Source organism: Neophocaena asiaeorientalis, unplaced genomic scaffold, assembly GCF_003031525.2.
Source record: "Neophocaena asiaeorientalis asiaeorientalis breed wild unplaced genomic scaffold, Neophocaena_asiaeorientalis_V1.1 scaffold69, whole genome shotgun sequence".
NCBI lineage: Eukaryota > Metazoa > Chordata > Mammalia > Artiodactyla > Phocoenidae > Neophocaena > Neophocaena asiaeorientalis.
This window is the reverse complement of record NW_020174373.1, coordinates 431,364-441,729: the sequence shown is the minus strand read 5'-3', so window position 1 is coordinate 441,729 and position 10,366 is coordinate 431,364. Positions and strand designations below refer to the sequence as shown.

At 50.7% G+C, this 10,366-nt stretch overlaps 1 protein-coding gene across 1 annotated transcript in view; it reads left to right on the top strand.

Annotated features, from left to right (window-relative positions):
- Positions 1–10,366, top strand: part of DHRSX (dehydrogenase/reductase X-linked) — a 195,340-nt gene that overhangs the window by 16,273 nt on the left and 168,701 nt on the right. The gene's annotated exons all lie outside the window — the stretch shown is intronic.

Below are 10,366 nucleotides of genomic sequence, written 5' to 3'. Positions count from 1 at the left end.
GCCCCCGCCGGTGGGCGCGCTGCCCGGGACAGAGGAAATGCACAAAACAGAGAGATGGACCTTTGGTGGGGCTTCGGGCGGCCCAGAGGACAGAGACGGGCTTTGGTTGCCCCAAAGGAGAGAGGTGGGCTTTGGGTGGCCCAGAGGACAGGTGGGGGGCTTTGGGGGGCTCAGAGGACAGAGATGGGCTTTGGGTGGCCCAGAGCTGGTGAAAATGAGCATTTTCTCTGGAGGGGCCCCTTGCGTCCTAGCGCAAGGGAAAGAAATGACTTATCAAAGCCCCAGGTGTCCGCTGATAGGATTGCAAATGCTGAACTCAGCGACAGAAGCACGGCCGGCAGGGATGTTTTGCCTCCTAGATAATTCCATACCTGCAGCGTTCGTGTTCTTTGCGAGGGACGGTTTGGGGTAAATCGGAGAAAGATTGAAACCGATGGGCCGCGAGGATGAAACCCCTGTGTGTCCTCCACCGACACCATCTGTGGGTGTTAGCCGTTGGTTGGTGAAGGAACCTCTTTGCACTGTCATTGACGTGGGAACCTTGCCTCTGGGTAGCCGGGGAGAGACACTCTGGCCAGACGCCCTGTTTTCAAGAGACACCAGTTTTATGTTTGGTGGAAAATGTTAACAGTGAGTCTGCAGTGCAACCGCTTATAAAAAAAAAAAGCAGAAAAGAGGTGTTGGTTGTGGTGTGTTTTCTGCCGTGAATCAGTCTTTTTTTCTCCCCTTGCCTGAGTTCACAGTCCTTGTGAGCCCTGTAGCTCATGGGTCTTGAGGTGGGTTTTCTGTGAGTCTGATGCTTCAAAGGTCCGGTTTCCCCAGAATCACTTTTCTTGGGATGAACATAGAGAAGGCGGTCCCCACTCCTTGGAAACCCTGCTTTTGAATACGGAGGACCCTCTCGTGCGCACGGCCGGCTCTTAGAGGGCTGATTTAGATTTGATTCCTGGAAAGGGCTCTTGCATTCTCTTTTAAACACCAATGGGGGGTGGGGGGCACTGAGTTAAAAATAGTACCAGGGATCATTTTATCTTTGGGGGTCCTTGTGGGTTGCTTATGCCATTGGGGAAACGGGAAGGCCGTTTCTAACACTTAGAACTACTTTTATTTATTTACTTATTTTAAACGAATTGCTTTTCTTTAAGAGGCAAAGCCCCCGGACTTCCCTGGCTGGTCCAGTGGTTGAGACTCCGTGCTCTCAGTGTAGGCGGCATGAGTTCGATCCCTGGTCGGAGCCCTAGAATGCCACATGCTACGCGGTGCGGCCCAAAAAAGAAAAAGACACCAGTCTTATCTCTGATTCCCACCTTAAAACAACCCAAGTCCGGGCGGAGGTTTTGTCGGGAGGTACGCGATTTACAAATGCCCCATCTCAGCCCTCGGCAATCTTTTCCCAGGACCCCAACATCGAGCCGCATCCCGGGGGCTTAAGGAGGGCATTTCTCCAGGTTCGTGGCTGGGGACTTCCTGTGGCTCCGGCCAAGGCAGTCTTTTATCTTGATGTCACCAGCCTTGAACGTGTTTAGGAAGTCAGAAAGCAGCATCACCTGCGCCGTCTCCTTGAAGGAAAGCGATAGGGTCGCTGTCTTCAGACCCTCTGCTCTGCTCTCCGGCTGGGAAAAGAGCCGCAGAGACGCACATCCCACCTCCCGGGCTGTAGTTGGCTGCTTTGCATCTGACCCCCCTCCCCCACATTTCTTAACATCCTGGCTTTCTGTCACTCGTGAAAACTTGTGTCCCTCCAGCTAGCCGCCTCTCTGCGTTTGTCACGTCTATTCCTAAGCCCTGGGGTTGCCGGCCCTCTTCCTGGCTTGTACTTTTCCTGATTTAACGCTGTCGAATCGGACGCTTGTTCAAGAAACCCCAGCGATAAACGGACTCCTAATTTATCGGTGTGACGTGCGTGAGTAATGCTTCACACTTGCAGGAAAGCCTCCGACCTCGAGGGAGGGCTTTATTTCTGTTTGTTTAAAGAGACTTTTCCAAGCCACGCGGAAGAAGTAAGGCCCCTGTGCTTTGTCCTGGGGTCTTTGGGAATTACATCAAGGCTGTGATGCATTTCTGGATCTTTTGGTATCACAGTGTGTTTATGTGAATAAAGCTGCCAGCCGGGGAAGCCTGCTACGGGAGGAGGGATTCTGCACGTTCGTTCCCTGGGCTGTCTTTGCACTGGGTGTGGGCAGGATGATTTTAAAGAGCCGAGCCGTTCTGGTTGCTGGCCTCGGACCACGTGTATCGCTACGGCATCTGGGTTCTTCCCCATCGACTCCTTTCTCTCCCCGTTCCCTTCCTTTCTCTCCTTCCTTTTAAGAAAACGAGGTACCCCAGAAACAGACAGACTGGGAGGTCGGCGTCCATCGTTATTTTTCTCCTTCTGCACGTTATGGGTTGCCTCTGTTCCCGGGGGCATGGGGAGGGGGATTCAAACGTAGAATTTTTCTGCACAAACATTTTGAGTTTAAACGGGCCAGTTTTCAGTCATGATAACCTGACACTTGCAGAGCGTTCTCCGTCGAACGTTAAGTGGAACGTGGCCTTCAGTGTCTTAGATAAAGTATCATTGCTGGCATCCAGAAATTCTCGTAAAAACACAGCCCCTGACCGTTAAGGATGTGTCTTATCTGGGTCGGTCCAGGACTCTGCTTCCTCAAGGTGGTGTGTGTTTCACTGTTTGGAGTGACCCCGGGGTCTCGGCCGCCCTCTGAGCGAAGGCCTGGGGCCCTTCACAGGCTTCTGAAAGCACCGCGGCCCTCAGACAGTTCATCTTTCTGGTTTCTGGGTGCAGTCTGGACCAATCACATAGCTAGAATTCTTCTCCTTGGGAACCTGCAGCCCCGTGTGTCCCCGTCCTATACATTGTCCTGAATTAAGACCCAGCGTTGGATGTTTTGCAGCTGTTCTGGCCACCGGGGGGCTGGGTTTGCAGCTCTGCCTGGAAACACAAGCCCTTCTGTGCCTCTCACGGCTAGCAGGCCCAGGGCTAGGCCTTCGGGGTCCTCCTTCTAGGTGCTGGGGGCCCTCCTCTGAACTTCGCTGGCTTCGTCCTCTGCAGCCCCGCGCGGGTGGAGTACAGCGGCTGCTTGCCTTGGGTGGCTTCAGCCTCCAGCCCCACCGGCCTCTCCTCCGGCCCTGCCGTGCACAGCCAGCCCCATCCTGTGGTGCTCAAGATCCCGACCGTTCAGGCTCCCCCTTCCTCTCTGCAGATCCGGGTTCCTGGCCTGTGCGCCAGCCCTGCAGACGCAGGGCCCTCCCGGAACCTGCGTGGTCTCTGGGTCCCCCCGGCTGCCTGGGCCCGTCCCGGCTTCCCAGGCTGTGACTCCGAGGCTGGGGGCTCCGCGTGGCCTCTTTGCTGGGGTTGTTTCTTCTGGTTTTCTGGGAGCACCCTTAGAATATCTGCTCAGTGGTTTGACCTTTGGCCTGAAGCAAGGTTGGGATGCTTTGCCCACCTCTCGTTTTCAGCCCAATTAGTTCACCTTCTCGATTGACCCAAACTCTCTCAATTTTTTGGGTGATGAGAGACCAGATGGGATAGGCTTTTAGCAGACGGCAGGTGGCACAAGGCAGGGGCAGATTCCTCAGGAAGTGTTTCCTTGGGGAGACGAGCATCGCTTCCTCTGTTAGAAGGATGGAACCCGGTGGTCTCCACAGCTGTCCTTGAAAGAGGACTTTTCCTGAGAGATTTTGTCACGTGGGGTCCACAGCAAATGCCTTTCCCCTCGGATGGCGGGTGTTCTGGGAGAAGATACTTGATGAGTCCTCTCGGGGCTTTTGCTTCCAGGAGGATCCTGCCTGCGTCTTCGTGGAAATGAGGCAGTGATTGGAGGGTAGGTGACATTGGGAAGGTCACATCTCGTGCGCAGCACCGGGGACGTCAGGATTGGGGTTTAATGGTCCAGTGTAGGAGCTGATAATTGTGTTGATGGCCAGTTTGTTACATACATACTAACCTTTGTGATTCCATGCCTGGATGGAGTTGATTCTATTTATATATATATGTATAATATATAATGTAAATATGTATGTAAACATAAGTATATCTATTTACATATATAAATATATATACTTTTATATTCTATGTATATCTTCTTTATATTCTGCCAGTTATCTGTCATCTATTATTATTCATCTGTGTATTTACTACATACCTATCTGTCTACATCTTTATCATCTATGTATGTATCATGTATTATCTCTGCATCTATAATCTGTCATCTGTGCCTTGTCCATTTTCTATTATCTGTTGACCTATTATCGGTATCTGTTGTCTGTGTCATCTGTGTATTTATCTATGTATCTATGATCAGTTCATCAGACATCTCTATCTATCGTCTGTGTTATCTTATTTATCATCTATACACTTATTCTTTATCATCTACGTATCTGTGTCTTTTCTATTCCCTGTCAGTTTGTCATATCTGTCTATCTGTCTCTGTCCATCCATCCATCCATCCATCCTGTACTTTTATGGGTAAACCGAACGTGCGTTGAGCAGCTTTCATTCTCCCTGCAGGCAATGTAATGAGTTAACGCACTTCTCCTTAAAGGACAGCTGTCGTTGGTCAGCGTGTCATGGCTTCACACGTTTCCCGGCTCCGTAAGACCCTCTGGCAGGAACCGTGGGATTCCTGCAGTCCACTCTCCTCCCGGAACCTCTGAGGGCTCAGCATTTCCAGCTCCTCACCCGGGAGAGTTGGGGGAGCATCACCCTGCCCTCAGTGCCTGGTGCCCTGGCTCCACGGCTGGTGTGGCCCTCACCCCTTCACACGCACTTGGCCGGAGAGCTACGCCACGCCTCTCGGGCCCGGGCAGCCGGCCCCGTGGCGGATGGGCTGAGTGGCCGCAGGCCTGCCTGGGGCGGGTGTGTGGGGTCTCCCCAGGGAGGAGCCCGTTCCCGGGCTGTGGGCGGTGAAGCCCACATGGCGGGTCTCCAGGTGGCAGAAGGACACGGGGGAGGTGCAGCCGCTGGGATGCAGTGACCGGCTCACCTCCCTTCCCGCTGGCATCCGGGGTCTCGCGTGCCAGGCCACGGGGGCCAGTCCTGGCTTTGTGGTCAGCTTGGTTCAGGGCGGTCCCGCCGTGTACGGCGTCGTGCAGGAGCGCGGCCCGGGACAGCGGGGGCGGCGCATGCGTAGTGCCCGAGCCAGCGGTGAGCCTGCCTTGGTGGGTGTCTGGCGGCAGCAGGGACACCCCCTGGGAGGGGCTGGTGAGGTCGGGGCGAGGGGCTGGCAGTGGCCCTCCCAGGTCTTGTCCTGACCACCCCGGCGAGGCGTTGGGATGGGTTGGGAACGGGGAGGTGGATGAAGGGAAGAAAAGATGCACAGTCGGGGGGGATGGTGGGTGCACGATGCACGTGCAGGAAGGCACGTCCGTACCGCTGGCAGCGCAGGGGGAGACCGCGCAGGGGGCCCCCAGCCCTGCCTTTCCTCCTCTGCCTCTGCCCCACTCGTGTGGACACCTCCGGGCGAGGTGGCGGGAGCATGTTGCAGACTGAGTCTTCGTGTCCCCACGGAATTCGTATGTGGAAGCCCTGACCCCCCGAGGGGATGGTGGTAGGCAGTGGGGTCTTTGGGAGGTGATTAGGGTTAGATAAGGCCATGAGGGTGGGGTCCCCGTGATGGGATTAGTGTCCTTATAAGGACACTGTCTCGCCCACGTGCTTAGGGGCGGCTGGGGGCCTCTTCAAACTGCCTGTTACCTCACCCAACCCGCAGAGGGGGTGGGGCTTATCTTCACACATAAAAGACTCCTGCTTAGAAAGGCCTCTGTCGGGTCCACGTGGGGCTGTTTTCTCTCCCCCTTTCCGCATTTACTCCTATCATCCCTGGGGCTTCTCCCTACATGGCTCTTTCCTCTGGTGTTGGCCCTTCTAGCATAACCATTTTTATTTTTTAAAAAAATTTATTATTTTTAAGATTTTGGCCATGCCCTGTGGCTTGCAGGATCTTAGTTCCCCGACCAGGGTTGGAACCCGTACCCCCTGCAGTGGAAGCGTGGAGCCCTAACCACTGGACCGCTAGGGAACTCGCACGGACCTCTTGTATTTCTCGGTTTGGGGGAAGTTGCCACAGGGTTTAGTGGCCGCTGCAGGAGGGAAGGTTTAGGATCCACGCGGGTGACATCACCAGGCTGAAGAGCCGTGGGGCCCGTCAGCTGCCCCCAGCTCTTCCTGTCCCCCTGCTGTTGGTGGAAGCAGCCGTGCTTCGTGGCTGACACCTGCACTGGTTTCTCAAGCTGTGGAAACACGCCAGCATGAGAGGCGGCCGTCAGGTCCTCCTGCCACAAGGATGAGCCGTCATCCAGGCGATGGTGCCATGCTGGCTTGAGCTGGTGACTTTTCCACGCTCCTCTGGTCCAGCTGGCCGGGTCCCTGCTTCCAGACGATGCCCATCGGAAGCTAGTTAGGGCTCTCGGTTGCCCGAAAACTCATACTTTGTGCTGGCTAATTTTATCTCACTGTGGCTGGGCTGTGGACCCAGCTTTGCGGTCAAACGCTGGTCTAGAGGTTGCTGGGAAGATATTTTTTAAGGTGAGAGGAGCGTTGGGACTTCCCTGGTGGTGTAGGGCTTAGGACTCTGTGCTTCCACTTCAGGTGGCACGGGTTCGATCCCTGGTTGGGCAGCTAAGATCCCGTATGCCCCATGGCATGGCCAAAAAAAAAAAAAAAAGGTGAGATAAACATTGAAATCATACAGCAACATGGATGGACCTAGAGATGATTGTACTGAGTGAGGTAAGTCAGAGAAAGACAAATATATCACTTATATGTGGAATCTAAAATATGATACAGATGAACTTCTGTACAAAACAGAAACAGACAGACATAGAAAACAAACTTACGGCTACCAAAGGGGAAAGGGATAACTGAGGAGTTTGGGATTAACAGATGTACACTATTCTATATAAAATAAACAACAAGGACTTACTGTAGAGCACGGGGAACTATATTCAATGTCTTGTAAAAACCTACAATGGAAAAGAATCTGAAAAAGTGTATCATTGAATCACTCTGCTGTCCACCGGAAACCAGCACCACATTGTAAATCAACTACAATTTAAAAAAAATTGGGGGCTTCCCTGGTAGTGCAGTGGTTGAGAGTCCGCCTGCCGATGCAGGGGACACGGGTTCGTGCCCCGGTCCGGGAAGATCCCACATGCCGCGGAGCGGCTGGGCCTGTGAGCCATGGCCGCTTAGCCTGAGGGTCCGGAGCCTGTGCTCCGCAACAGGAGAGGCCACAATAGTGAGAGGCCCGTGTACCACAAAAAAAAAAAAAAAAATTGACACCAGGAGACTTTGACATAACCAGATTGTCCTTCACAATGTGGGTGGGCCTTGTCCAATCAGTTGAAGATGTTAGGAGAAGAAAAGACGTAGGTTCCTCAAGGAAGAGGGAATTCTGCCTCCAGATGGTCATGGGACTCAACCTGTAACCTCAGCTCTCCCTGGGTCTCCAGCCTGCTGGTCTACCCTTCAGATTTTGGGGTGCCCCCTCTACACATCTGTGGTTGAATGAACTAATTCCTTCAAATAATCTCTCTCTCTCTCTCCCTTTCTCTTTCTCTCTGTGCTTCCTGGTGGTCCATTTCTCTGGAGGGACCCATAACTAAACATACTTTATGTCCATAGATGGCACTACAAGAAAGCCAGTTAGAGTTGGGGGTCCAAGGAATATAGGAGCCAAGCCCCTCCCAGTCATGGGAGGACCTGTCAAAAAAAAATTTCATTTCCTCATGCTGACGGACTTAATTGCCAAGCATTTTCCTCTGGTGTAAAACACCCAAGCTGTGGTCACCCCACTCGCTGTCAATTTTAAACATTTCCTTGTCATTGAATTCTGCTTCTCAGATGCAAATTTTTTTTTTTCGTAATTCAGCAAATGTAGTTTTAATAAACCCTTCTTAAAGAAACTCTAAGTCTTAATTCTGTGTAATCGATAGTTTAACAGAGAAAATATTTAACTGTCGTTTAGATGAAGCGATATTGGCAATTATTGTTACAAAATAAAATGGTAATATTATAAAGCTATCAATATGAAAATTACATTACTAACCAAAGCTGTCAGGAAAAATGAAATAGGATAAGAAATTCAGGTAAGTATTGCAATTTTCCCATTCTTTAAAGATAAAAATTAAAAATGTCACATTAATAATACAAGTAATAGATACATAAACAATTATCAAGGCATGGAAGTAAACCCTAAGCCAACGTGATACTGGTGCCTGCTGTCTGCTATCATTAGTCTTCCTTTTTTTGTTCTTTGAAAACTTTCTTGAATTTTTCATTTATTTTAAAAAAAATTAAAAATTTTAATTGAAGTATTGTTGATTTACAATGCTGTGTTAGTTTCAGGTGTACAGCAAAGTGATTCAGTTTTATATTCAGTTATATATATATATATATTCTTTTTCAGATTCTTTTCCCATATAGGTCATTAGGAAATATTGAGTATAGTTCCCTGTACTATACAGTAAATCCTTGTTGGATAAAGAAGATGTGGTACCTATATACAATGGAATATTACTCAGCCATGAAAAAGAATGAAACCATGCCATTTGCAGCAACATGGATGGACCTAGAGATGGTCATACTAAGGGAAGTTAGACACATATCATGTGATATCACTTACCTGTGGAATCTAAAATAATGATACAAATGAACTTAAACAGAAATCGTCACAGACAGAACAATTTACGGTTGCCAAAGGGGAAGGGGGGCGGATACATTAGACTGGGATTAACATATACACGTTGCCATACACAAAAGAGATGAACAGCAGAGGTCATTATTAGTGGACATGCTTTTTTTTTTGCTGTGAACATTTGATTTTTTTCCCTATAATGTTAGTACCCTTTAACCATCACCCTACATCACATACAACTTTGTATCCTGTTTTGGTGTTTTGTTTTTTTTTTTTCACTCCATCATTTCTCTGTGGTCTATTGAAAACCAAGTATAAGTGACTGCAAAATGCTTGCTTCTGTTTTTTTGGTCACTTGCATAAGGTTCTAAACAGTGTTTATCATGTAACGCGTGATCGCTTTGCAGGTGATTCCCTCTTAGTTACGCATACCCCCTTAATATCACATTTCTTTCCTTCCCCAACTTTACTGAGGCTTGTAACACTGTGGATGCTTCGTGATGGACGTGCTTAAATAGAATTGTGCAAAGCTCAGGGCATGCTCCGAAGGTGCTGGTTGTTTAATTCTCCCGTGAAGAATCCAGGCACTTTTTCATGCATCTTTACCGGGAGCCATGGGTGTCCCCAGACTCCGATGTGTTGGGATAATTTCTGGGGAGCGCCTATTTTCCTACCAGCCCTGGACGGCCTCGGAGTCCTGGGTGGTGGCTTCTGAGGCCACCCCATCACCAATTTGTTTGTTTGTTTTTGGCCACACGTTGCAGCACGCGGGGTTCTAGTTCCCCGACAAGGGATGGAACCCGTGCCCCCTGCCTTGGAAGCGCGGAGTCTTACCCACGGGACCGCCGGGGAAGTCTGAACGCATCACTACTGTGGAGGCTGAGGCCTGGCCTGGCTTCTCGGAGTTACGTTCTGGGTTTTAGGTCTCCCACCTCCAGCCCACATGAGCCCCCTTCTCACGGAGGAACTCCAGGGACCTCTACACACCCACGCCTACCCCACTGTCCGTGATTCAGCACGGTCTTCAACCATGTTGAGCAGCTGTACTGAGATTGAATCCACCATTAAATCATACAATTCAGTACTGTGTGCAGTGGACCTGCCTCCTGGTGCTTGGCTTATGGCTTATGCCACCCATCCCCGAAAGCATGAACTCGTGCTCTCTAGAGGGATCTGGGCAACATGACATGCGCATGGCCTCCCTGGACCCAGCATCACTTATTGTGACACAGTATCATTCCTCACGCCATTGCTCGTAGGACTGAGTCACTTTTTTCTTTTATAAATTTATTTTATTTACTTATTTTTGGCTGCGTTGGGTCTTCGTTGCTGCGCCCGGGCTTTCTCTAGTTGTGGCGAGTGGGGGCTACTCTTCATTGTGGTGCCCGGGCTTCTCATGGCGGTGGCTTCTCTTTTTGCGGAGCACGGGCTCTAGGGCGCAGGCTTCAGTAGTTGTGGCACGTGGGCTCAGTAGTTGTGGCTCACAGACTTAGTGGCTCCGCGGCATGTGGAATCTTCCCGGACCAGGGCTTGAACCTGTGCCCCCTGCACTGGCAGGTGGATTCTTAACCACTGTGCCACCAGGGAAGTCCCCTAAGTAGGTTTTTAATGTAGGGTCTGGATGTCTTTCTAGATTGTTTCCTTTTCTGCCAATCTCACTTTAGGATTGATACATAGATGATATGATGTATTCATATACTAAGCTTTCCCATCTGTGCCCCCCCCCCCCC